The sequence below is a fragment of the Porites lutea genome, chromosome 1 (assembly GCF_958299795.1).
Source record: "Porites lutea chromosome 1, jaPorLute2.1, whole genome shotgun sequence".
NCBI classification, from domain to species: Eukaryota; Metazoa; Cnidaria; class Anthozoa; order Scleractinia; family Poritidae; genus Porites; species Porites lutea.
In genome coordinates, this window is record NC_133201.1 from 15,631,163 (window position 1) to 15,658,174 (window position 27,012).

At 38.7% G+C, this 27,012-nt stretch overlaps 1 long non-coding RNA gene across 1 annotated transcript; it reads left to right on the forward strand.

Moving 5' to 3' along the window:
- The first annotated feature begins 13,234 nt into the window (after positions 1 to 13,234).
- On the forward strand, positions 13,235 to 23,789 carry LOC140935586 (uncharacterized). The gene is made up of 2 exons (XR_012165222.1): positions 13,235 to 13,330; positions 22,033 to 23,789. It is a non-coding gene; the product is annotated as an uncharacterized lncRNA (long non-coding RNA).
- The last annotated feature ends 3,223 nt before the right edge of the window (positions 23,790 to 27,012 follow it).

Here is a 27,012-nt window from a genome sequence, read left to right on the forward strand (position 1 = left end):
CGCCTCGAGATCACCGGCTGCCTTGAGTTTTTCTTGGCGTTCCTTCTTAAAATCGTCCTCGTAACTCTTGAGGGCCATCTGCGCTAGCTGGAGTTCATCTTGCACTTCTTTCAACTTTGCCTGGAAGTCATCGCGCTGTCTCGTAGTTTGCAAAATGTCCCTCTGAAGTTTGGCCACTTTTTCGCGTTCGCACTCGACTACCTTTTTCAGCGCCTCGGGATCACCTGCTGCCTCGCGTTCCTTCTTAACGTAACTCGTGAGGACCAAATGCGTTTGTTGGAGTTCATCTTGTACCTCTTTCAACTGTGCTTGAAAATCATCGCGCTGTCTAGTAGTTTGAAAAATATCTCCCTGAAGCGACGAGAGTTTTTTACGCAGGCTTTCCACCAGCTTGGCATTTTCTGTCGATTCAGTCGTTGCCTTTTCCAGTTCGCCTCGGAGGAGATCTTGCTCTTCTTCCATTTCCGTCAACTTGTTCCTCAGCTTTTCCGTTTCGCCTTCGAGAACCGACTGCTTGTTCTCCAATTCTTTCCCCAAACGATTCGTTTCTCTTTTTACGTCTTCTAGTTTCGTCAACCCCTCGGCCACTTCTCCATCTTCGACTGTCTCTCGAGCATCTTCATGGCGAGCGTCACTCTCATCCTGGCCGGCGTCGCTGGCGTCGTCCCATACACCATTCAAAATGTCTCTGACGTCTGGATTTGCCTCTGCCACGCTGCCAATCGCCTCTTTCAACCGGCCGACGTTCACCACTTTTTCGCCCTTGTCAGAGTGTAGCTTTTCTTTCATAGACTCGTTCTCTGTTACGATAAGTTCGCAAAATACTTGTTTTGCTTCCAGTTGCCTTTGGAGTTTCGTCACCTCCCGAGTCAGACGAGTGTTTTGCTCCTTCAGAGCGTCCGTGTCTCTGTCTTGGATGGCGGTCAACAGACGCTTGAGTTCCTTCACTTCCCTTTCTCTGTCATTTCTTTCGCCTCTCAACTTCATGATGATCTCGTGGAGCTCGCCATTTTCCGTGGCCAAATCCACTCCATTTCCGTATTCGTTTGAAATGCGTTCCAAGTTTAATCTAAGTTTGGTATTTTCTCGGGTGAGCGCCTCGAGGATCTTTTTCGATACTCCGGGTGTAACGATGGCTCCTTGGGACGATACTCCTTTCTTCTCTAGTACGAGACTCAACTGCGTTATTCTATTCTCGGCTCTTGACAGGGTTTCTTGCGTTCTTTCTAGTTTTTCCGCGACAGAGTTGAGCTCTTCCTTTTTTTCTTGTAGCTGTCGAGCCAGATTTTGGATCCCGACGAGTCGAGTGGACCATTGACTTTTCTCTCTGAGCAGCTCTGCCAGCGTACAACGCATGCGGGTCATCTCCGTCGCCAAGGTCGTCACCTTGCTCGTCTCTACTTCGTTGTCCATTTTCTTCGGATCTGCTCCGTCTTCCATGCTTCCTCTCACTACAACTAAGAGATCTCGAATCGTTTGCGCGTTTTATGGTGTTGCGATGAATAGACGGGACTTTCCCTTTGGTGACGTCACATCCACGTTGTTCTATAGTTCGTTTTTAGCCCATCCACGTCATAAGATGAAGTTTTTCTCTTTTCCCTGGGACTTTTCGAGGGGAAATATACCACGTCAAAAAAAGAAAGTAAGATAATAGTTCCTTTTTTTGTTTGGGTGGAGGATGGATTATGTTTCGTTTCGTCATTTGACGGACGGGACATTTCGTGAGAAATATACCGCGTCACTAGAATTTTCCCCTTCTTTTGTTTTCCTTTTGGGTGGAGGGGATTATTTTTCCTTTTCGTCATTTGAAAAAATAAGATATAAATAAAAAATATAAAAAATTCGCATGTCGAATGCTTTTGAGACTTTTCGGTGGACGTGAACTTGAATAAATGGTCTCTGGTAGAGTACGTGGGTGAAGCCGATGTAATTTGACACGATTACACCCACATTAGTCATGCGCGGTTTGAGGGTTCTGGAATATCTATAACCATGGCAACCAAAAATATGGCTAAAAATAAAATCATATGACCCCCATGACCTTCCAAAATAACCCATTTAGACTCCGCCCCCAGAGTGTCACGCGTGACGTAGATGCAATTGACAAAAGGGAGGGGTAGGCCGGGAAGCAATTTGTCGCGTGACATCTTCAATTGTCAACTTTTACCGTGGGAGGGGGAAGTAAAGTGACAAAACTTCATGGACCAATCAAATCGCTGCATTTGATCACGTGACACTAAGACCCCGCCCACATTAACTCTCTATCTTTCCGCTCTCGACCAATAGGATTGAGGGATAGAGAGGTTAAACATCAAGCTAAAGGAAGTACTCCTCCGGGCGTGGCAGTTTTACGTGGTTTTGTCGGCAGAACGACTGTGAGCGGCGAAGCAGCTCCCGCCCCAATCTCCTCGCCCGCGCCGGCCTTAATTATTTAGCGCGCCCAACCAAAACCGCCATGCTACGCAGGCTAGTGTGTGCTGTGTGCCCTTCGAATCCCAAAGGCCGCCCGGGTCGACGTTTTGAAATCCTCAACAAAGAACCGAGTTAATTGTGAGTCTGAAACAACCTCATAAGAGTCAACTGTTTACCGTCCGTTTATGATCTAGGTCAGTGATATATAAAGTAATACTAGAAAACTCCTGTTGTATCATTTAAGTAAACGTATACATGTAATGAACAAAGTTAAACGAGTGAGATGATCTTATGTTTATCGGACGCTTGACATCGGCGCACCTTAGTTTGGAAACACTGACATAAAAGTATTATTTCCATTTGAAAGGATGATTTTTAGTATTGACAACGTCAACTTTTTCCCATTTGTAACTGCGGTTTCGGTATTTGGCTAATTTTTGATGCGGTATTGCGGTATTCTCGTGCTACCATGTGCGGTATTGCGGTATTCGTACCCCCCTTACGCCCCCCTCTTAATATAATTTTCTCGCAAATATTTTAGTTCGGAATGTGTTCGATTACTGAACTTAATCGAACCCAGTCGCTCGATTAAGTTGAATTGAGTTCGATAAAGTTCGATTACCGAACAGTTGGAGTGGTTACGTCTGAAATTACAGGGTGTCCCAAAGGTTCATTCCTCTGCTTTACAAGTCTGTAATACAGTACGATTGGTCTGGAGGAGAATTAAACAGCCATAAGGGAAGGTGGGAGGGGATTGTGTTCCACAACGAGAAGTAAATGAACTGCTGTTTTGTTGTATACTACGGACAGTCTCTCTTTTTTCGTAGTCCGTCGAGCGAGAACGCGCGAGAGACGAAAATGACCACGCGCGTGACTGCAGGCGCGAGACAGAAGAGGCACACAGTGTTTCTTTTTTCTTGCCGCCCTCTTTTCCCGCGCCCAAGTGGATGATTGTTGAAGGTTACATAATTAGTAATGTCTATTTCAATATAGTAGTACTGGCTTTGTAAAATAAAACGAGATCCTTAATTTCTCTATCGTAAGGAAGAAGCAGCATATCCAAGGTAAGTAGTCTCTCCCCATATGACATCTGGCCTGTCTTCAAGCTTAAAATCCATCTGGTGGCACGTTTGTTACCTGCTCAACCTCACGTTTTAGTGGCTTCTGAGCAAGAGACTAGATTTCTGTAGCGTAACAAAGGTGAGTTTTCATAATCGCTTGATTATTATAGGGACTTTCTTACTGCCACTTTAGTTAACATGGGTCCTGATGTCTTAAGCAAAGCTAGCAGATTGTTTACTTTTGCTGTAATCAGGTGGAAATGTAGGTCTCAGATAAGCTTGTCCGAAATAACTACACCCAGGTCCTTCTCTTCATACACACAGTAACTTTTCAATAAAGAGAACAAGTAAAACTGTACCAAGTAGGCTGCCCTGGGGAACTTCCGATGTAACTTGGGGTCGATTACTAGACAACAATTTCCAAATTCTCCACTTAGGTGATCTGTAAACCAAAGAAGCGTGCCGCCTTCCGCACCATATCGTTTGAGCTTTTGAAGCATAACTTAGAGATCAATGGAATCGAAAGCCTTAGCCAAGTCCAAGTAGATAACATCTGTTTGAATATTTTTTTCAGGTTTTGACCAATGGCATTAAGATAGATAGCAGTTGTGTAGTGCAGAAGCCGATTTCGCAAAAAGTCATGCTGGAGAGGACTGGTGAAGTCGTGCATTGCTAATAATACATAACAAGGAAATAGGTCTATTATTTTCAGTCTGTTCCATAGAGTCTTTTATATGCACTGGTGTGACATTGTTTTTTTTTTCCATTCAGAGGTGATGCGAGTAGTTCGGAAGGAGAGATAAAACCCCCGCAAAAGCTAGGTGCAATTTGCTTACCATATTCTTGTAGGAGGCACGGAGGAATGTTTTAGTCAAGTGATATATCGCGCATTTGCATAACTGCTTTATGCTGTTGCGAAAGAACAGAAATAGCTAAAGTAAAGACTGATGAAAATAAAAAAATAAGAATTAAAAACATGCGCTTTTTCAACTGGTGTCGTAGCATCGATGCCATTATAGGTTATCGCCGAATTTTGTTTGGCTCAGAGGTACAGGAAAGCTTATGATAACTCCAGAATTGTTTTGGATTCTGAAAAAAATACGCCTTTATTTTTCTTGATCAATTACAGGCGATGTTTAATTCTAAAGAGGTACTTTACTTAAGTGATTACCGTTTTGCAATATTCATCAGAATTGCAGTCCAAATGAACGCGAAAGCTTTTCTCTCGGTTCAGTTTGTTCGGGAACTTGGGAAGACGGGCAATAATGAAACAAAAAACAACTCCAAAAAGAAAGACAAGAACAACAGAAGGGCAAAGAAACAAGAACATGTTATGAGGTGACAAAAGTAAAGTAAAAGTTCACGTTCCTCTTTTTCAAAAAGAGCACCGACAGTCATATTCATTCTAGGAAAAGTACCTTTTTTGGAGGCGGGTAGGGAGGGCGGGGATTCAAAAGGGAGGGTCATCAAGAAAAAACATACAATATTGTGAGAGTCAGACCTAATTTGTTTGTTGCTTGGGGAGGGCCACCCTCTAAAAACTCGGAAAAATTAATGAACACCTCATACGCTTTTAAACCCAATCTATATCACCATTTAAATAACACGCCCAGTAGTAAATTTACCGTCCAAAATATTTTGGTATAGTAAAATTTGTCACAAAGCGCTACGCATGTTAGAATACAACAAAGTTCCGGTCACTTGCCCACCATTTAGGAAGCTATTAGAGGAAGAGAGAGAGTAAGACAGTATGCCTAAGGACTGATATAGGAATGGCTGGAACAGAAACAATCTTTTGTTTACATCAGCGGACAAGGAAAGGTCCTTGGGGCGAGGTATTACCAATTGTATCTACACGAATGATGGTTTTGATTTACAATCTAAAATTCATGCAACTCAGTCTGATCTTTACCTGCTGATTTTAAGCATGAGCCTGCTGGTGGACATTTGCCGCTCTGGCGCGGTGACGCAAGATTTCATCTTGAGGACGGCGCCGATATTTTCTTTCTTCGTTTAATTTGTGCGCTACGTTGTTGTCGCCGCTTAGCGGCTCAAAGGTTTTGGAGTGGCAAGAAGAAAACAGAAGAACATCTGGAACCATGAGATACTTTCAAATAATAATTTATGGCCCCCTCGGAAACTGAACTAACTCGGAAACCTCTAACTTACAGGAGGTAGTGAAGGTGTAGCTTTTGAAAACGTTTAGGAGCTGTTTATGTGGGGGGAGTTGATGAACCCTGAGGGTAGGTCAGGTAAACCGCCTAGTTGTGGTAAAAAAATACCCCGCGTTTACAGGCAATCTCAACAACCCCGCAATCTCGGAGGGAATTTTCTCGGGATTATCGATAGGCGGCCTCGTGATCAATTCCATTAAAGTTGCACTTGTTTTGTAGTCCTTCGTGTTCCTTACAAGAAGTTCGAATCCGTCGGCGTTTCTCTTGCCTTGTGAAATCAACTGATTAGAAGGTCAATGTAGTGAAAGAATTCAAAAGGTAAATGTTAGAGTCTTTGTCTAGCGTGGATATCTCCTAACGGTACTCATTATATAGGAACATATCTGCGGCCGAGAGGGCGCTCAATTTACCGCTTCCCCCCCCCCCCCCCCCCTTCCCATTAGTGCTCCTTTTTATGGGTATTTGAAAGGCTCTTGCTTAGTTTTTCATCATTAATGCGCATTTTTTACGCATGATTAGGGTGCGAACATTAAAACCTTAAGACTACAGCTACCCAAAGAGGTCAATCTTCATTTTCTCTTAAACGAGTATGGTGACCTATTTTTCTTAATCTTTTTTTAAAGTGAGTAGTAACTTTATTTCTCTAGAATAGATAGAGATTAATTTTCAGTGTAGAAAAGGAAAATCGTCGGAAGCGTGTTCAAAGCTTGTACTTGTAAATATAATCATATTGGTATTTTAGGGAATTACTGCGTATATACAAGTTGGTGCTGCTCCTAAATGTCTATGGGGACCTCTCACTTGTACTTAAAAACTTAAGTTTCTATAACATAAACCCGTTTGCAAATGAATCGCCAGATCGAGTTCATTACATTCCCATACTCTCATGCTAAGCCGTTCAATCTTTTCCTTAACAAAAAAAAATGTGGAATGTTTCGAGTGCAGGATTATTTCAAACAAGGAAATATGATATAAGAAATATGTCATTATCAACAAGCTACCCTCAAGAAGAAGTTGTCTGCCTACAGACCCTACTTGTATTTTGAGCTTTCTCGTTAATCTAACTAAGAAAGTTGAAAAAATTAGGACGATGAGCCGCGAAAGACGTACAGAAAAACTGTTTCTCGGGTTCTACAAAGTTGTATAAACATTGGAAACCTTTGTTTCAATTACTCGGAATGCGTAGAAGTCTTCTCCAATGATCTTAAAATGCTGGTCTTTTCATTATTTATAAGTGTATAGTTCCAGAATTTAAATCCAAACCGTAAGCTGTGACAGCTCCTTCTTTTCCCCTGAGACACTGTCTCAGCAAAAACTGAGGAAGAATTTCCTTTCTGTTTCAGTAATCGCAGCCATTAAAAATTGTTTTGCTTAGCCATGACATGCGCATACACACTACTGTATTAATTTACTCGCCAAGTCTTAAATATGAATCTTTCTAATAGATTTTGCTTGCCACCATTTTTTTTGTTTCTTTTAGATCCCGTACTTTGCAATTGTGCAAAGTGTGTTCTACTCGGAATGCGTAGAAGTCTTCTCCAATGATCTTAAAATGCTGGTCTTTTCATTATTTATAAGTGTATAGTTCCAGAATTTAAATCCAAACCGTAAGCTGTGACAGCTCCTTCTTTTCCCCTGAGAAAATTAGATTAATTTTATTATTGGTTATCCCCTGAGAAAATTAGATTAATTAGTTGAGCGGTAACTTCGAGCGAGTTGCGAGCGGTAACTCTCTCTAATATCATGACAAACAGTGAACAAAAATTGAGAAAGCAAACAAAGAACTCAAGGACGAAGTAGCGGAGCTTAAAGTGAAGCTAGAAAAGGTTTTGAAAGAGTTAAGTGAACGAACTGAAGAATGCAATCTAAATGTCGGTAATGGCGTCGAAGTGTTGTCACCAGACAAAACCAAATCAGTGGAGTTTGTTTCGGACCAGTATGATGATTTAATTGCTTTCAAAGTAAGTGCCAGTAAAGAGCTTGAAGAAATTAGGGCAAGACTCGTTAAGATATCTGAGACCTGCGACCGCATCCAGAAATCGCTAGATGCTTTTGAACTGTACAGCTACCAATTCAACATCAAGATAGTCGGAATGCCGATGGTTGCTGAACGTGAACACCCTGAGCAAACTGCAAATCTATGCCTACAGTTATTTTCGGCCTTGGGAGTAAAGGGAGTGTCGATCCAGGATATTGATACGGCCCACCGAGTGCCGTCTGTGAAGCCGTCAAATCGACCCAATGCAATCGTTTGTAAGTTTGTACGAAGGCTAGCTAAAGACCAAGTAATGGCGGCCAGGAAGAAAGTTGGTGGCCTCAAGGCCGAAGAACTTGGATTTGCAGCTGATATCAATGTCAAGTACCTTAATATCTATGATTAATTAACGCCACGGTTACAAGCCTTATATCATGAAGCAAAGAAAGTCAAAGAGGCTAAGAAGTACAAATTTTGTTGGGCGAAAAATGGCTTTGTGTATCTTCGCAAGTCTGAAGAATCCACAATTTACAAATTCGCCGACCTTTCTGAGCTTAACAAGAAATTTGGCACGGCCTCAGAAGCTGGAGTGAACGATCACCTACAGAGCTAAGTACTCAAGTACTTTTTATATTCTGTCATTACGAAGTAATCAAGTTTGACTATTGAAATGCCTACAAAGACCAGTACTAAGCAACAACTGAAGTTAAATAAATCTCTGTTAAAAGATTTACCGTACTTTAATTTCAGAGGTAACTTAGCCCTTGCCCATGGCCAATTTAATAATTCAGTTAATAGTGAGCTCCCGAGCTTTCTTAAATACTTGGAAGAGACTATCGACAAATTTACTTCGACAGGGAAGAACTTATGTCTCTTAGGTGATTTTAATTTATGTCTTCAAAAAATCGAAACCTGTAATTACAGTCGCGACTTCTTACTGGCTCTTCAAAGTTGTTATCTCCTTCCAACTATTGACAAACCAACACGTGTTCACAAAAATTCTGCAAGCTTAATCGATAACATTTTTGTGAACAATCCTGAGCAGGTGCTAATCAGCGGTAATCTCATTACTGATGTCAGCGATCATTTTTCGCAGTTTTGTATTTTGACATCAACAAGAGATAAGATTAAACGGAAGCAAATTAAAAAACGCGATCTTTCGCATTTCAATCCCGATAATCTTAACAGCGACCTTGCTACGATCGACTGGAGTTGCATCATTAAAACGCACGCAAATAATGTAGACGAGCTATTTTCAACTTTCTATAGAAATTTTAATAAAATTATAAATAAACATGCACCGATTAAAACCCTTTCTCGACGTAGGATTAAAGAGTAAAATTTGGAATGGGATACCTCAAATTCATAAAGAAAGACCGAAAAAAGCTTTTAAAAGATCACTAAAAGAAATGCTACTCGATTTCCTTGAAACTGAAGACTCCTATATTGATGTGGATACGATCATCGTGAAAATGAAAAAGTAATTCTCTTGTCCTTTATTTTCATTTTATTTTATTTTTAAAATTTCACTTTAATTATTGTCCTTGCATTTAAGTAGAACGTATCTATTTAATGTAAAATGTATATTCTTATATAACGCCTAATTTCTTTGTATTTGTCTAGTTTGTTGTAAATTATGTAGCCTGGCCTGCCTCGAATAGCCTCGCTAACTGCAGGCCAGTCCCAATGTATCTTTTGCTATATTTTCAAATTTAAATAAAGTTGAAGTTGAAGTTGAATTGATACGTTTTTACCATTTGTTTGGTCGGACATTGAATTAAAGTTTGTGTTGAGTTTTACTGTTCGGCTCCCTTTCTTTCCGTACTGACGTGAAACCCCAGCACATTACAGTTTCATAACAAAACAACAACAACAACAAAACACTCATGCACGTTATTAGTAGCATTGCGTTCACTATCTTTCTTCTCATTCTATAAAAGCGTTCAGTTCATTTTTGAAATCAGCGCAACCTACCGTGAGATTTGCTTGTTATCTGCAAGCAGATATATTTAAACTGACTAATCTGCAGCCAGTTGCCCGCGCAATGTATATCATTTCCACGAGCAATGTCAAAATGTGGTCCGTGCGACGGTCAGGACGGTGTGTTTGTCGATTGTTTTCTTTAGAGCAATGTATAATTCAACAATCACTCGATTCGGTTTTTGTGAATATCCGGTATAGTTAAGGTCTCGGTAACTGTTATTAGCCTTGGAATTTGGCCCGGTTGATAAGACCCTCCTCGAATTAGCCAAATCTGTTTAAAAAGTTAGCAAAAAGCGAAAGCAAATAGCGACATCATAAGGGTAATGAATCCACTCTTGTTCATTAGCGCGTCAGTACCCCCCGGGGAGGGGAGTGGGTACTCCCTTACAAGAGGCTAATGGGGATTTTCTGCTGAATGGGGTCGCATTTTCAATAGAGTTACTAGGATGGGGTCGTAAATTTTCGGATTTTTGGGGTAACAGGGATTCAAAATGGGAAGATTCTCGGTTAAAAAAATCACGATCAGAAAGTTATTGTTTATTAAAATTAATTTAACAGTAAGATCGCATTGACCGCATTACGTTGCGCCGCTTGAAACCACATTGATAAGGTAGGTGCATAAATAGAAAGTGAAAGTGAAGTTGGAATCGCGAAAATTACATTTCCAAAAAGTGACTAAGATGGGCTCTATAATTGGCCAAAAATAGACTATAATGGAGTAAGGGCTCTGAGAGGCCAGCGGCACAGACCTAGTAAACATTAACTCAAGACTCCGCCCCCCCCCCCCCCCCCAACCTCGGACCAGTACCACCAGAGGTCTTTAGATCCTATTAGGAGAGTCATATGAATTTTTAAGGGAAAGACTGATGCGTCGTTTACTTACAAAACCCCCAAGGAAGAGAGATTTGAAAATATTCCTGACGGGAGCGTCTTGAGCTCGTTGTCGTTCAACTGCCTGCAGGAAAAGAAATGATAGTTAATATGTGTGAGATAAACAGGAAAAAATCATTTTCGGTCGCCAGTTTGTAAGAACTATCCATAATTTAACTTTTACAGTCATATAGCCGCGTAGAATGTTCAACAAAATGTGTTATGGTTGGTGTGCAGGAGTTCATTAAATTGGTATGTTCCATGCGTGTGCTTCAGTCGAGATACCGTTTGGGACACTGAAGAAATGCTGTTGCACGGGGTCTCTGGCACAAGTACGATCCTTAACAAGGGATGAACCACTTGATAAAGTACCCTAAAATTCCGAAAATAAGCCCCTCCATATACAAGCCCCTCCAAATATAAGCCCCCCGAAATCGTAACGCAAAAAAACCCTCCGTTAAATCGCCCCTCCGAATATAAGCCCCCCGGGGGGCTTGTACTTGGAATTTGCCCTCGAATACAAAGTAAAACAAAGCAGAAATGGTAAATTTCCTTCCCGTTACAAGCTAGCCCAATCGATTTTGAAACGCAAATTTCTCGCCGTACATAAGCCCCTCCGAATATAAGCCCCTCCAAAACTAAGCCCCTCAAAAAAGGGCCTTTGAAAAATATAAGCCCTGGAGCTTATTTTCGGAATTTTACGGTAAATGGAAATCTTGTCCTTCCTACATTGCTTAGTCTTAGAAGCACTGTTAGCAACACTAAGGACACGCAAGAAGTGCTTATTTCTCTCCTGTTCTGAACCCTTTTGCTTAATTATGCAAACAGCAATGTTACAGTCGTTTTGACTTCTGGGTAATTCCGTTAGATGTTATAATAATACACCATACTAAGCGAATATTCACCAAAGTGGAGGAATAGTGGTGAATAATTTTCAGAACCGCGAAGCGGCGAAGTTAATGTACATTAAATATCCACTTTCAGGCCAAAACGTAGGAGAATAACTGTTTTAGTAAATACTAGATAAGCTGAATAACTAGCGGACCAAAACTCTACGTTTGTGATTGTCAAATCCCAGAAATGCACGAAAGTTTTAAAATCTTGCGCGCCACGCAATGCATGTCAATGCGCACAAAGTCACACGGTAACTCAGGCCATCAAATAAATTCAAACTTGATGTCAACCAAACGAAGGACGCCAAAGGTTTGACGATCTTCAGTAATAAAATTTCAATGTTTTAGGATTCGACAATTTATAATCAACTAAAAGATGCTTTTTGTTTCCGCTTCGGCTCGGCTGGGAGGTGAATTGGCCATGGTGCATCGTTTTCACTATCACGCCATCGAAAACGAAAATCAAAACCTTGGAATGTCTGAAGCCAAGCATTTCAGATATTATAGAATATCGATAAATTAACAACCTGGCCAAGTCTCACGTCTGTGCAGTTTTCCGCTGCTGAGTTTTTCTTCAAAATGTGCAATTGAAATTTATAGGGCTCACTATGGGGACCCCATGTTGGTGCTCCTCCGAGGAGCACAAATATGGCGGTGGAATTAATGCAAACATCTGGTTTCAGTATCGCCACAAATTTGATCAGTTGTTCACTGGAAACGAGCAAATTATTCCCCTAAACACATTTTCTAATACTTTCACCATTCAAAGGGCATAATATCATGGGATAAAATTATTTTTTAGCGTATGTGACGGCCTTCTTGGTCGCCATATTTATGTCACGCGGAGTAAACTTGCGAAATTAGAAAGAGCTATATTTTCAAAATGGAAAACGATATCGCGTTGAAAACTTGCACGGAAGTTTATGTTTAAGAGATATTTTGCCAGATGGTGATAAAACCTTAAAAGTCCTTGCGATTTTGGAGTATGGATTTTTGTGACTTCACTTGAAAGCCAAGAATAGTACTTGGCTAATCACCGAGCTAGCCAATCAGCGCGCGCGAAAAGCACTATTCACTTGTGTGGTATACATGCATACTCCGCGTCCTCGCTTGAAGTGTTTCAGTAAATTAGCTACCAGCAAAAAAGACCATTGGCATTATGAACTTGAAAATTTTTTGATATGAACTTTTTCAGTGATATATTCTCATGCAAAGAAAATTCAAATACACAAGAAAGGTTTTGCACTTAGCCTTGTTTTGAAAGTGAGAGTTTTTGTAACTCAGAAATGACCTATTGATGGGTGGACAGCAGCGCACAAAGAACACCGCGGCAAAACGTCTACGCATACTCGGGGCTGAGCATTTCCCGTCATGTCTCAGTCTTAATGTCTTTAAACTTCGAGCTTTATTTGGAATTCGACAACTCACAATCGCTTTGTAGTTTATTTACCAGTTAGCTCGTGTTTTGAAATGAAGCGTCCTCGTTTCGGTTACTTCTTTAATAAGCATTGCTGTTCTCTGCTGGTCAGTTATCGTCCCCTCCCAAATGCCAAACCAGTGGCAGGCAAGAAAGCCGGTAAAAACAAATTGGTCTTGTCGAGCGCTAGCGACCTACAAACTTCAAACACCATTTACAGCGTTGCTGCAAAAGCCTGAGACTCGAAAAATGAACGAATTTTTTCAAAGAAACAATTTTTTTCTTTATCTTTTGCTTTAGTTTCTTGCTTATTGTTTTTAAATTTCGCGCGACGGGAATTTTATGTTTTCCCAATAACCGGAAATACAAAAGTGACCGGATGTTGAATTTTTCGCTTACGCGCAGTGCGTTTTGCGCAAAGCATCTTGCTGCTTCTTGACCGCAGATCGCGATTTTTGCAAATCTCGGAACAGTTTTTTACCCTAGAGATGTCAAAAATGATTTGCTATGATCTTGCAATGGGAGGCCGTGCAGAAATTCTTAAGGTATGGCTGTGTTTTCGCGTTTGAAACGCCATAGGAGCTAAAATTGTTCGGTGAAGATATCGCCAAGTGCCATGTATACAGTTACGCCGCTTTCTCACCGATTTCTTACACATATGATTTTTCCCTCTGAATTTGCAGGGTAATCCATTTTCGATTATGTCTTTATCATTTTTCAAATTAACTGTATGTGCTCGTCGTTATAGTCACCGAAGAATATCAAAGTGAAGTCGTCTCAGCGCAGCAAGATTAGCACTTGACTGCGGAGCGGGAGGTCGCGGGTTCGATTTCCGGGGCCGCACCAATACTCAGGGTCTTAAAATACCTGAGAAATGAAACTCCCTTTGCAGTGCAAGCGGTTAGACCTTCGCGTGGCTGTCTCCAACTGGAAACGGGACCGCCATTTTACGTGGTCAATGACCAATGACCACGTAAAATGGCGGTCCCGTTTCCAGTTGGAGACGTAAAATAGTGTCCCAAATTAGTACTTTCGTGCTAAATACCTTGACACTCAAATAAAGTGCTTTTTTTTTGCAGGTGATTGCTTAGTTGATTGTTGGATGGGAATGTGCGGAGTGTTCGCCAGCAAAGTGAATCAGGTACATCCGAATGTGAATGTTAGGTTTCATGTAAGTTTTCTCCTCTTCCTCTGCTGCTGTGCTAACATTTTTCATTTATAAGAGAATCATTGTTACCATTAAAAACAATGCAATGAACCAAAATGAAAATAATATTATAAACTGGCAGCTCTAAGGACAAAATGTAGAGACATCTTCAAGAGAAATGCAAGAAAAAGATCATGGTGAATGGTTGGTCGAGCTTCTGCGTAAGCCTCTTTTTTTCTGTTTTCTTTGTAATCTACACGTTGCACTGGAGAATTCCATAAACTTGACGTTACATCGCTGATGTGTTGTGTGACATCAGTTTTGCATTTTCACACAGTGCTTTTATTCTGATGCACGAGAGCCCAAATTATGACAGCAGTATTTTGAAGTACACTTGATAAGTGCGTTGTGCTCATATCATGGAATTATGTTACTAGGTACTGTAGCTTCAGTTTCAATTTCATTTCATTTATTTGCCAGAAAAATACAGTCATTCAATACATTGCATCAAGGCTGCTGCCTAAGAAAATTTTTTGGTCGTAAAATAAGAAGTTAGGAGCCTGAGCAAATTTCTAGGTGCCCGTTCAACAAAAAAGTACATGTAACCTTATTAAACGTATGACAACTGGTGCACTAAAGAATCACTGGAGCACTGGAGAATCAGCTAAGGAGTAATGCTTTCACTGTAGATTTAAAAAGAGAGATAGTAGCAGCACTTTGTAAATTGAAACATTTTGGACCCCGAAATCTTGTACCAGAAAGTCTTATATTTATTTGGACGGGAAATAATTTAGAAATTATTAGAATTTCTAGTAAATATAGGAATGAACTTGATTCGCCATTAAAAACATTTCTTTGAATACAATTTTGGGAAGCAGGCCAATTTAATAAAAGTGCATAAACTTTCCAATTTGAAACAAGTACATTTGTAAATTTCAGGGAACTTGAATATTGGAAAATCGTTAAATATACATTTAGGATTGATCAGTAGTTGTGAGAATCAAAATTTTAATGGCTTCTTGGAAATAGGCAACCACTACAGCAACGGCTTAAGAAGTAAATTTGCACTGTTTCAAAAGTCATCACCTTGTGCAATTTGCTAAATGTTGGCAAGCTTTTCTCTCGTTGAAATCTCAAGGACTGTACATGTATACTAAGTTCAGAGAAACAAAAACAAAATTTTTGTCTTGTGTCATTCATACAGACAGAAAAATGTAAAACATGAAACAATTTAGGAAGTTTTGTGTGGTAGCTGTATAGTGATAGTGATAAAATGTACGAAAAAGTGTGATACATGTGCAAACTTGTTGTTTTCCTAATGTAAACCGACTCTGCATTGTTTTTTCACTATTCTTGCTGTAGCTTGCATGAGTCCAGGGTCCTGTTTTCACTTGCCCTTTTGGGGATTTACAATCGTTATATCGTTGCTTTCATCGACATTCATGATGCTTGCAAACATAATTATGGAGGTTATAGTTCTGTACAATAAAGCATTAAGAAGAAGAAGGAAAAATAGATATTAAAGATGCTTCTCTTGAGCATCATTGCCATTCCCATGCTCTGATCTGGACGGCGATAAATTAAAGCACAAGAGAAGAATGGGTCGCTCCATCAACTTTACGAGAGACTAATTTACTAGTTAGCTCTTCCAATGGACATTTTTATTGAAAAACCAAGCTATCTTCACTGTATGTAACTCGAAGCACATAGAGAATCTATCATTGATTTGCTAATAAGTTTACATGTATCTCTTTGTTTGATGAATGTTTTGTTGACTGACAAGTGATGTTTAATACTGGATTGCGAGAAGACCTCGTGCTAGCTTAAGTTAATGTAATAAGTTGTGTGTACTGTCAGCATTTTATTATTTGCGTTTGACCAAGGAATAATGTTGAGAACAAAGATTTTACATTGTACAGCAGTTCCCAATAACCCACACCCTTGAAACTTAGGTTTTTTCTGTGCGTTGAAACTTGAGTCTTCTTGGATGTCAATCAACTGTTTGCATTGTTTTTTGCCATTATCTGCTAGAGAAAGTTCTCTCAAAGTTTCATTGGAAGAGCAAAGGCTTGCACTTGTCATTAGATAGAGCTCTTGATTCTCTTTGATAGCATGACAAATGATAAGAAGTTCTACAACTTAAAAAATCCACATTCACTCCATATTCACTATGTGAAAAAAGTCTCATCAAAAGACAATTATTTAGTTTCTCTGCTGATACATACAGTGTATCTTTTGTTTCTTTGACTTATTCCTTGGCAGATTTCTCAGGCCTTGCGTTTTTGTACAATCAAAAATTAATCTTAGCTACCTGAAAACCTTTGTATAGTAAAAGAAAGAGTGTTTCAGCTATTTCATTCAGCCATTGTCCATTTTGCTTCAACATTATAATCCTTCATCTCAGCGAAATTGGAACCCCTTCATTATGCAAAAATGTTCTTGCCCAACCTTGTTCCCAGGGTTTTCTCCCACCCGTCGCTGCGGAGCGAGAGAGAGAGAGAGAGCCTGGTTGCGTCTGGTCAGCTGTCTCCCAGGGCTCAACACTAACTTTTCAACTTACTAGTCTAGTAGCTAGTGACAAGTTAGATGTTACTAGCCAAAAAATTTTTTTACTATCCAAGCATTGATGTTGGCTTGGTCAATTTTTGAATTTTGAATATTAATTTTTTTAATTTTTTTTTTTCCATCTTGGTGAATAACCCATGGGAAGTCGGATTTCCACGATGACTAATAAATAAAAATAAAATAAATATGTGTCAAGCTGTTTCACATGCAAATTCTTTTGTTTTTCTCAAAATTCCATAATGGATATCAGAGGATTTTTCAATGGCTTTAAAAAAGAAAAAAGGCAAAGATGATAGTTCTGAAAAGAAACGATCCGCTGAAGAAGGTGCAAGTGGAAGACCTCCACCACCAAAGCGGAAATTTCAGCACACACCTTGTGTAACGCTTGGCTGGTTTAAACGCAGCAAACCAAAATCATCTCAATGAATTGCGCCGGTTTCAATTTAAATATTTTGTTCAATGGCCCCGAGTTCTCCTCACATCAAATCTCTCAGGTCGACATATCACAAAGAAAAATCCAGCCATTTTCCCGTACTATAAGACTTTCAGGACTCTGTTTTCTTTGAGACTTCCTTGAAAAAAAAAAGAAACACCAAGACGTCATTGTAAAAACTGTTGAGACTTCTTCACAAGCAGGTGCTCTAGAAATGTTTGAAAAGCATTGGCAATGCTGTGAAACTCTGCGTGAAATTTCTTAATCATGATGCCTTGGCAAAAATACCTATACTAGTAAATTCATTATAAGTTGTAAAAGTGTTTGTGTGAACTGGGCGATTGTCTCACGCGAGCACGTCACGTCTGGTCAGCTAAATGAAATGTTATCCGTTTATATTTCCAAGCGATTTTGCGCATGATTTTATCAGGAAGCTCATGTTTTGTTCTGCTAATTTTGTAACAAAAAAGAACATCGATGTGCGTTTTCAGAAAATGCTGTCTTGTTTGTCAAATATTTCTTTCAACATAATAACATGTTCAGGAACCCTTTTACGTGCCACTGTTAAATTTGTGCTGAATAGCATGTGCCCATAACATGATACGCCACAATGAAATTCCAAGATGTCTTCCTTGAGAAAGATGAAGGTCGGTCAATTTCATTTCTTTTACTAGCCAAAGTGGCTAGTGGAAATTGAAAACCTACTAGCCCAAACTGAATTACTACTAGTCTGTGGCTAGTTGGCTACCTTTATAGTGTCGCGCCCTGGTCTCCAGAACAAAATTAATTCTTAGGGAGGAGCTTTTGTCTCTCAATTTTGTGTCTCGTTCACACAATGATCGCAAGGGTCCACAAGAGCATGATACATTTGCTTACTCTAGAACTATAATGGAAACCATGGGAAATTTCTCCCTAAACAGAACTGCCACTAGATAAACCAGTTAAGAGAAATCAAAAGCTTGCGTTCTCACTAACTGACGACACCAATTTCTAATAAAGATCCTAATCTACGATCTTGACTTCTACGCAAGCAAGTTTAAATCAAAGGGAAAATCCCTCTATGTTAAATTTGCATTGAATGTCTGCCTGACGGTGGCAGCTGCTGGTAATCGGGCCAATTCAGTATACTGCAAAACCTACACCATTAGCTGTCTTACTGTGTAGCGCTTCAGGAGTAGGGAATTCAATAAAAATATATATCACTTTTAGTGGTGGATAGAGATATATAATAGTGTTTACAAACAAATGCAAAGGATGACCACCACATGACGGATGACAACAGGAAATCATGCAGTATAAACAGAGGCAAAACAGACAACATAACCTTCAAAGCGAAAGGCTTTCTTGTACATGGTCCATTATTGTGAAAACTTTTTTAAAAAACAAATGCAGCCCAGTGATTTCTGAAAATCCTCCAAAGCTAAGCATACCTAACCCTCAAGAAAAATAAAAATACATGTACTGTAGGAACAATAAACGGTTGGCAGTCATGCAAGCCATATTTTTTAACAAAGATGCTTACTGGTTTATGGCCATTCAGTTGATTTTAAATGATGATGAAAAAAGCTGAAAGACACAGAGCTGTAGATAAAAATATACTCTTTCAAGATTCTGTTTACCTCTTTTCATTTAAACGATCAAACTGTGTCCGGGCGGCATATTCTCTTTACCTGTTGCTTCGACCTGTTAATTCATTTTCGAGGTTGGTGTCAGAGGATGGCAACACTCGATACATCTTTTCGGCGCCCTTTCAAACTATATAATGGTAGTCTTGAAAACACATACATCTGTTTTCTATTAAATGTGGCCTCCACAACATAGGAATGGTAATTCAAATCCAATGCATTTTGGTCCATATGAATACCACTGAGCAAATTATTTTTGACCGCACAAGTGGTGAATCCCCAATTTTCTCTGCATGTGCCAAAGCATCTCCAACATATTAACATTCAGATATTCTGAAGTTCAGTACAGCAAAAACGTTTGAGTGGAGGAAAGTAATGCAAGACTTGAGATATGGAGGGCCACTTGAATAGCAAAAATTAAATCAATGTACTATTGCATCAGTTTTCAAATTTAACGTTTAATTTACATTATATGTGCCTTAATTTCGCATCAAAAATATACAAAAAAGTTCATAGTTAATCATTAATAATCATGTACACTGTAACTGACAACTGACAAATGGCCTGACATTTGTACCCCTCCTGCCCTTCCAGACCCTCTTTCTCCTTTCTCCATTATTTTTTGTCAGCATCATAACTATAATAATCTGATATCCCACATCCCCACTAGGCAAAACTGGTGTATCTTAACTCAATTGATAGCGTTGTTGTCAGTCAAGACACAGGCACTTTCAGCAGTAGTACAGTTGTGCTTTGTTTTTAACTACTGACAGTTTAGGATCATTGAATTTTTGCTTTGAATTAATAAAGGTGTTGAACTGACTGTAATAAACAGAAGAGCATAAGAAGTGTGCATCTGTTTATTCAGGCCGCTCATATTTATCAGCTTTAAAAAATAGACTTAGTTTCACTAACTTTGACACTTTCTCCGGTATCTGATATCCCATATCCCCACGCGGTAAAACTGGTGTATTTTAACTCAATCAATAGCTCAACATGTGTTGTTGTCAGTTAAGACGTTATTTGATTACTGTGACCGTCGCTTGTTTTTTAGTTTCCCTTGCAACTTCAGTACCAAGGGACAAATACAACATGTGAGAAAAACAAAAAGGCATGATATTTTTTTTAAATGTTAAATTATAATGATTTACATGTCTTTCCTCTGTTGGTTCGCCTCCGTTTGCAAAAATTTTTACTGTGGGAAATATAATATTGGCCATATCATTGATTGTTCAAGGTTTTCAAACTAGATCAAACTGTTTTGAATAAAAGAGTCTGATGAAGCATGGGCAATCAACAAAATCGAACAATAAGTTCAACTTTGAGTTCAGTTATCGATCAAAGTGGAACTCACACAAGGAAAATTATTGTAGAACAAAACCAAACTCTCTAATTCCGAACTCTTGATGGCAAGTATGTTAATATAAATTATTGATCCAGTGTGAAAGCAGTGAAGTCGATTTAATTCTCGTTTCTTTTATTATTTCCATATTTGGAGTCAATTCTATAAAAATAAATATTCTCTGTGAAAATGTCAGTGTATTTTTTTACATGTGCCAAGCAAAAAAATTTTTAAATCTGCAAGTTGAAATCATCTTGGGAATTATCTCAATTATTATTCTTTCCTCCTTGATTGTCCTGAATCGTAGCATAATTATTTTTTCTGAATCCAGCACTCATCAGATTTCCCTAGCCTGTTGCTTTCCTAAAGTTGATTCAGTTATCACATTTGATTTTTTTTAAAAATATAATTTGGTTTATTTTGATTTCGTTCGGACATCAAACTCTCCAAAAAGCTGTGTTTGATATCACTGTATCAAACTCTTGTTCGAAAGAGTTTGATGGGAATTTTGTTTAATTTTGTTTTCAGTAATACTAATTAGCACACCAGGAATACACATGTACTGCAATTATCTGCTGACCACCAAGGTGACTGCTTTACAAGTTGTGAGAACATCATTTCAACATTCATTCATTTCAGGTCTTCCCAGACAGTCCTTGTTATATACTTTCCCTTACCTCCCATGGTATTGACCCTGAGTACATGTCAATGATAATGTGCAGCCTGAGAGGGGGTTAAACTTTCTCCTTTGTGCCCTGGAAAAATAGGCTTTTTGTTTCTGGTACCAGGAATTACAGACAGCAAATGGAATTAAAAAACTGGTCAGTGTAATGCTAAAACTGCACATGCAGACTTGGAGTAAAGTGCAGACTAGTTGCAAAATGCAGAATGAGGACTGCAGACTTAAGGGTTGAAATTCTAATGTTATTAGAAAATATAACTCTCTCTGTTTGGATGGTGAGATAAACAGAATGTTTTTTTGTGCTACTGCCCTCTGAAAAAGGCTAAGAATTCAAAGCTCTCGGTTGAAGCTAAGTACATTGCACATTCTCTAAGAGAATCTGATGCAGGGTGTTCATTAGGCATCAGAGATTGGAGAATTCTCCATTTTCCAGCTAATGTTTGGTAGCCTGTAACTAGTCTTTATTTAGACTTAGAGCCTCTTTCAAAATAATTATTCTCCTGTAACTTTACACCTTTCTCCTGCTACTAGAATAATGTAAATGACAACCATGCTGATGTGGTTATGAGGAAGTTTCGTTGAGCAGCACATAACTAAAATCTGTGAAACATTTTGCTCTTGAAATAATTTGCGGTACACCCTTTTTTTGTCACATTTCCCTGTGGACAGTACTATGGGTATAAAGCAGCTCTAATTTAAGCATAAACATATTATCTCTATTATAACATAAACCCTTGTGTTTGTTACATAAGCAACATGCTAATTTGAAGAGTGAGGTCTCTCAAAAGTCAAAATGGCAGCGAGTACATTTAATGCCGGGTCTACCGTTTACCCCAAGTCTGCAGTTCTCATTCTGCATTTGCACCTTGCCTGCATTTTACTCTTAGTCTACAGTTTACAGCTAGCCTCTGTCTGCATGAATTTACCCCTGGTCCACAGTCTTAACTTCGCAGTGTGCAGGCAACATAATATACTGACTATTACTATGAAACACAACTGTACACAATGTATACAATGTCATGCGCATGTACAGTGTAATGTGATAACATGATTTGTATATCATTAATATATTATGTTAAATATGTAAATATTCTTATTAGAATATCTACATTGGTAAGGTTATTTTACTGCTGAAAGATTTTTTTTCTCTCACCCCCCACCCAAAGACTACGCGTAGTCTCTCTCTCTTTTCTTGGTCCATCAAGCCCGTGTGCACTCCCGGCCCCTCACTAAATCTGAAGAAAAAGTGAGACTGCTCACAATCTAACCCACCCCCCCCCCTCCTCCACATGCATTACCATACACAAAAACAAAGAAAAACAAATTTTTAACAGCAACATATTCATTTGTAAACACATTCTAATTGTGACGTAAGTGTGGTCTGGTAGCCTGAGGATTATAGCCTGCATATTTTACTTAAGTAGCACTTTGTTTATATTTTTTCATATAACAGATCACCTTGGTATGTGATGTTGGTGCAGAAAGTTCTTCCAAAGCAACAGGATCATTGAACTTAATATCAGTCACAAGTTACTGTGCTGTATGGTTAGTCAAGCAAGTCAAGTTTTGCAAACTTAAATCTTGAAATTCTACGTCCATGCTAAAGACAAATAAATGTCCAACTACTTAATATCAGTATTTATTACATGGCTGAATCCTCAAGCGGGCAAGATGAAGCGAATCCTGTGTTGTTCCCGCAAGTAAAAGTTCTCTTTTCCTCTATGTAATTGATCGATAAAGCTTGTTCAGTCAAGATAGCTGGATATTGGCCTCACAAAAAAGAGCTTGGCCAATATCCAGCCATCTTGACCAATTAATGTTGGTCAATAACACATAATTATTTAGAACAATGACTAAACTTTGTGAACATCATTTCCAGAAAGGCATTTTATATTGCTTTTAAAGGGCTATGTTACGCCATATTTTACTCTTTGAGAGGCTTAAATGTGTCTTGGCATAAATTGAATTTCAGAAATAATGGTCCAGTTTTGTTATTTACTGCACTTTTCACAAAGATGCGAACTCTTAAGTTGAAAAGCGGCCTTCACAATTGAATTTTTTGCTGCCGTCAATTATAATTACAATCACAAGCAATGAGCCTATGAACCACAGAAACACACAAAGTGGATCGAAATAAACCAATCACAAACCATGACCTTTTGAACCCGTAAAGTTCTATTCCTAAGAGATCGGCTAAGATGATTGACGGTAGTGAAAAATGCAAATATCAGTTGGCTTTTGAACTTTAAAATTCGCATGTTTTTGAAAAGCGCAGCGATACTTTATTGAAGCATTGAGACTGTTTCCTGTCACCTGTTGCTATAAATGACAAGGATGGACATGGATTGAAACTTGAAAAACTTGGGCCAACTTTTTCAATTTTTAATCCGGTGACTGCAGAAATGTCACCAAAAAATATTATGGTTTGTGCTCCCTGTGGGCGAAATTGGCTTGATACATGTATCTTCTTCATAACTCCACAGGTCAAGCATTTTGTGTAAAGGCGCTAAGTAGTGACTTGAGCATAGAAGTGACCTAAAACAGCAGTATCCTCGTGACATAACCCCTCAGAAACAATTAAATCTGTCAAGGTCTTGAAATAATTGCCTTCATCATTGTGTGATAATGAAAGAGGCTTACAAGGTTTTTTGTCAAAGATTACAATGTAAAACTTTTATTAAAAGTATCTGTTCATTTCGTAAAGAGGTTTTAAAAAAGGTATACTTGAAACACAAAAACGGTATTAACAGACTTGTATTATGTGAAAGTGTGGCCATACTTTTTTTGTTGATGTATTATGGATTTGAATCTTTGCACTGGTCATAGAAAATTGTAAGTAGTTTAGAACACCATGTCAGAAGAGTAAGAGTATTTCCTGACACAATATAATATTGTCCTAAATGGTTCGAGTCTAGGAGTCATTTCATATAAGTAAATGGTATATTATACAGCTGTAGTCCTTATTGGGACTTTTGTTGACAGGGACTGATGTTTTGGGAATAATCATGAAAATGATGATGATCACCCCGTTGTGTCGAAATGTCAGTCGCTGTCAACAACAGTCCTACTCAGGACTGCAATGTACATTCACCGGGCAAATCATTTCCACTTCCTTGAAATATTATAGACTACAAAACTATCACTAGCCATAAGCTGCACATGAATTTAACGGTTTATCACTAGCTGCAATAAATGATATTAATTTGTTAACCGACTTGACAGTTTCTGTATATAAAAAAAACAGTACTACACCAGTGACTCGTAGGTAGCTAATGAGATGCAGTTCATTTTCATCTGTAAGTACTGCTCAAAAGTAGAAGGATTTGTATGGGGAAAATGTGCTGGTGGAGACTAGTGGGCCAGAACCGCTATTTTTCCACTACTCTGAAGTTACTGCCACGTAAGTTGTTGGGTAGATTAGTTCCCTTGGACATATAAAATAGAAAGATCATAAAGCCGGGGAATCTTAATGACGCTCAGCGACTGCTCCATCAGAGCTTGCTTAAGTGAGTTCGATGAGGTTTTAGCTTAAGAAGCTGGACAGAGGGAGATATGCGAACACACTGTCTCGTAATACCCACCCTTTCAGAATCTTTATTGCCTATTGGTAGCGCAGGCAGAGTACTCCTGATCCTGTGTCATATATTTATTGCAGCGCCTATTATTAGAACTGGCTTCTAAAATCCAAACCCGTTTTCAGAAAATTAGTGGTACTCGGTTTGCGAAACAATCGCCGTGTCCACTTGAAGCCAGCACATTTGTAAATAATTCGTTAGAATTTAGATCGAATCATATATTTCTCAATATTTTGATTATTCCTCTTTCGGATCCAGTCTTTCTCTCTTATTCATGTGAAGTTTAAAAGACAAGTACGTTTATAGATTTATTTCAAGCCGTAATGGGCAAAATCTTTACTCCTACAGGAATTTTTTTGGGAATTTTCTTTTCTACTGCCCCAATTTTTGTAATTTTGTTATATTTCAAACAGCAACGAAGAAGGGTATTTTACATGCGGCCACGTTGGCCTTGAACAACGAACTTTCATTTTAATTCTGCAGTTTCAGCATATCACCAATATGAGGTCTGAACCCGGACTTACAATCCGAAGTTCTAGGTGTTAATCACTCGGCCACCACGCCTTCAAAATGAGCTGTAGATATACTCCAAAATGAGGAAAGAGGTTTAAAAGGCGCATATACTCCTCAGAATAACTTAAGAGGGTTTATCCTTCGCTGTAACGGCTCTTGCCCATATTCTCCTTGGCCCTACTCCATTTTAAAAACTCATGGTACGTCTAGAATGCCTTTCCCTTTTCTAAGGATTACCACAACCCTCTCTGTACCAATAATACCTTAAAACTACACGTGAGGTGTCTTCTATGACCCGCGAAACCGGTAAGAGCGCCTGACATTTTTACGACCCCATCTCAGTTCTTTGAGGGGTCGAAGCCCGTATCGTAGTTGTTGTCGATCTTCTATAAATATTTTCCTATCCCACCACCACCACAAACACGCATCCCAGGCCTTGAATAAAATTGCTTGGTGCTATCCACGGTATTCCTTTAACTCTATTTAGGATATGGCTTTTATTTTTCGCTTACGGCGACCGGGAAGGTTGGGTTCCTAGATCCCCCCCTCCTCCTCCCCGCTATAACTTCAAAACCGCTCATGAAACGGCCATCAGCAAAATCACAAAGAGACATTTACTCATCATTTGCAACATTTGACGCATGCACCTCCAGCGATACTTTCAATTCCGAATCTCCCCCGGATTTTGCTTTAAAATCCCGAATCCCGAGATTCAAATAAGGGAAATACCGGATCTCGAAAAACCTATTGAAGACCCTCTACCACTTGGTCATTTTAAATTCAAATCAGCCGCAAAAAGAGTCTGGATTACACTAACAGTTATAACAAATTTGATAAAATATTGCTATAAGTTTAATGCTATAATTTAATAGGCAAAAATACGAATAAATCTTTTTATAGGAAAAAAACATGGCTTTCTAAACCCGATTGCCATGGAAACGTCAATGTTGACGTACTCCTGACTACTACTTTAAAATGTTCCCAGATTATTTCTAGGAAAAGTCGCTGAGGTTGGTGATCATAGCTGAAACCGGCGCCAGTTGAAGTTATTCAAATTTTTAGCGATGCCGGGGGAGTCGGGGTTTCGGTCCAAAAGGCCCCCCGTCGGTCTGAATAGGGTCATATAATAATAGTAATAATAATAATAATAATAATAATAATAATAATAATAATAATAATAATAATAATAATAACAATAATAATAATAATAATAAGTCTGGTTTATTGATAAAATCGTCGCGCTTAGAAATAAGCGAATTACGAAATTATTTTACAAAGATATAGATATTAATAAAAAAAAATTAATTTAAACCAATTACATCGTGTTCAAAATGGACTGGGCCTTACAATTATGAGAAGATATAATACAATAAATTAGATTTTAAAAAAACTAGAAACTAGAAGTATATATCAAGTTTAATATACATTAAATTTCCATAACTTCCTAAATTACATGCCATGAGCATAAAGGCACATCGCCGGAAAAAAGCTTCGTTTAAAGCGTTCAGTTTTGCAACTTATAAGGGATGGTCTGTCTTTGTTGCGAAGGGACAAATATGTCGTAAAATCTAGCTTTTGTGCTTGACAAGCTCACTGTGACTGAGAACACGCTTATCTCACGTGTATAACTTAATCTAAGAAATAAGAAATAGTTTATTACTGGGCTCTCTTACAGCAAAAAAAAAAAGGAATTAACGAGTAAAATTACTTTGTACTACTGATTTGTACTACAATAAAAATTAATCATACTAGTTAAAATATCGAAATGTAAAATAGTGATCTGCCCTCTTTGTCTTACAGGTAATAGTTTCATTAAACAAATAGAATTTGTCTGCGTTCTTCCTTAGATTGTACTCAGGCTGATTAATGAGTGGAGTTGGCAATAAGAAGTGTAAAGGATGATCTTTAGACTTCATCTTATCCATGTAAGGCTTAACACAAAAGTCATGGATCTCTCAAGTTTTGTTCTTTAGGTTTGGTAATTGCAAGGCCACCGTATAGGACTCAGCCTCAGGATAATTTTTCCTCAAAGCCCTTCTTTGGACTCGCTCGATTACATCGGATAAATAGCGGTCTGGAATCAGCCTGCCATCAGCATATTCTATTACAGGTCTCACTGTACTTAGATAAACTTTAAGAATGTTATCTTGGGCCACACCAGCCCTACATAATATCCTAAGAGAGTATAACTTCTTGCTGGCTTTCTTGACGATGAGATCTGCTTGGTTATTCCACTTAAGTTAATTGTTCATTATTACTCCTAAGATCTTGTAATTTTCAACCCGCTCTATAATATTGTTACCTATTACAATAGGGTTAGGCTAGGAGTTAGAATTGTGAAGGAA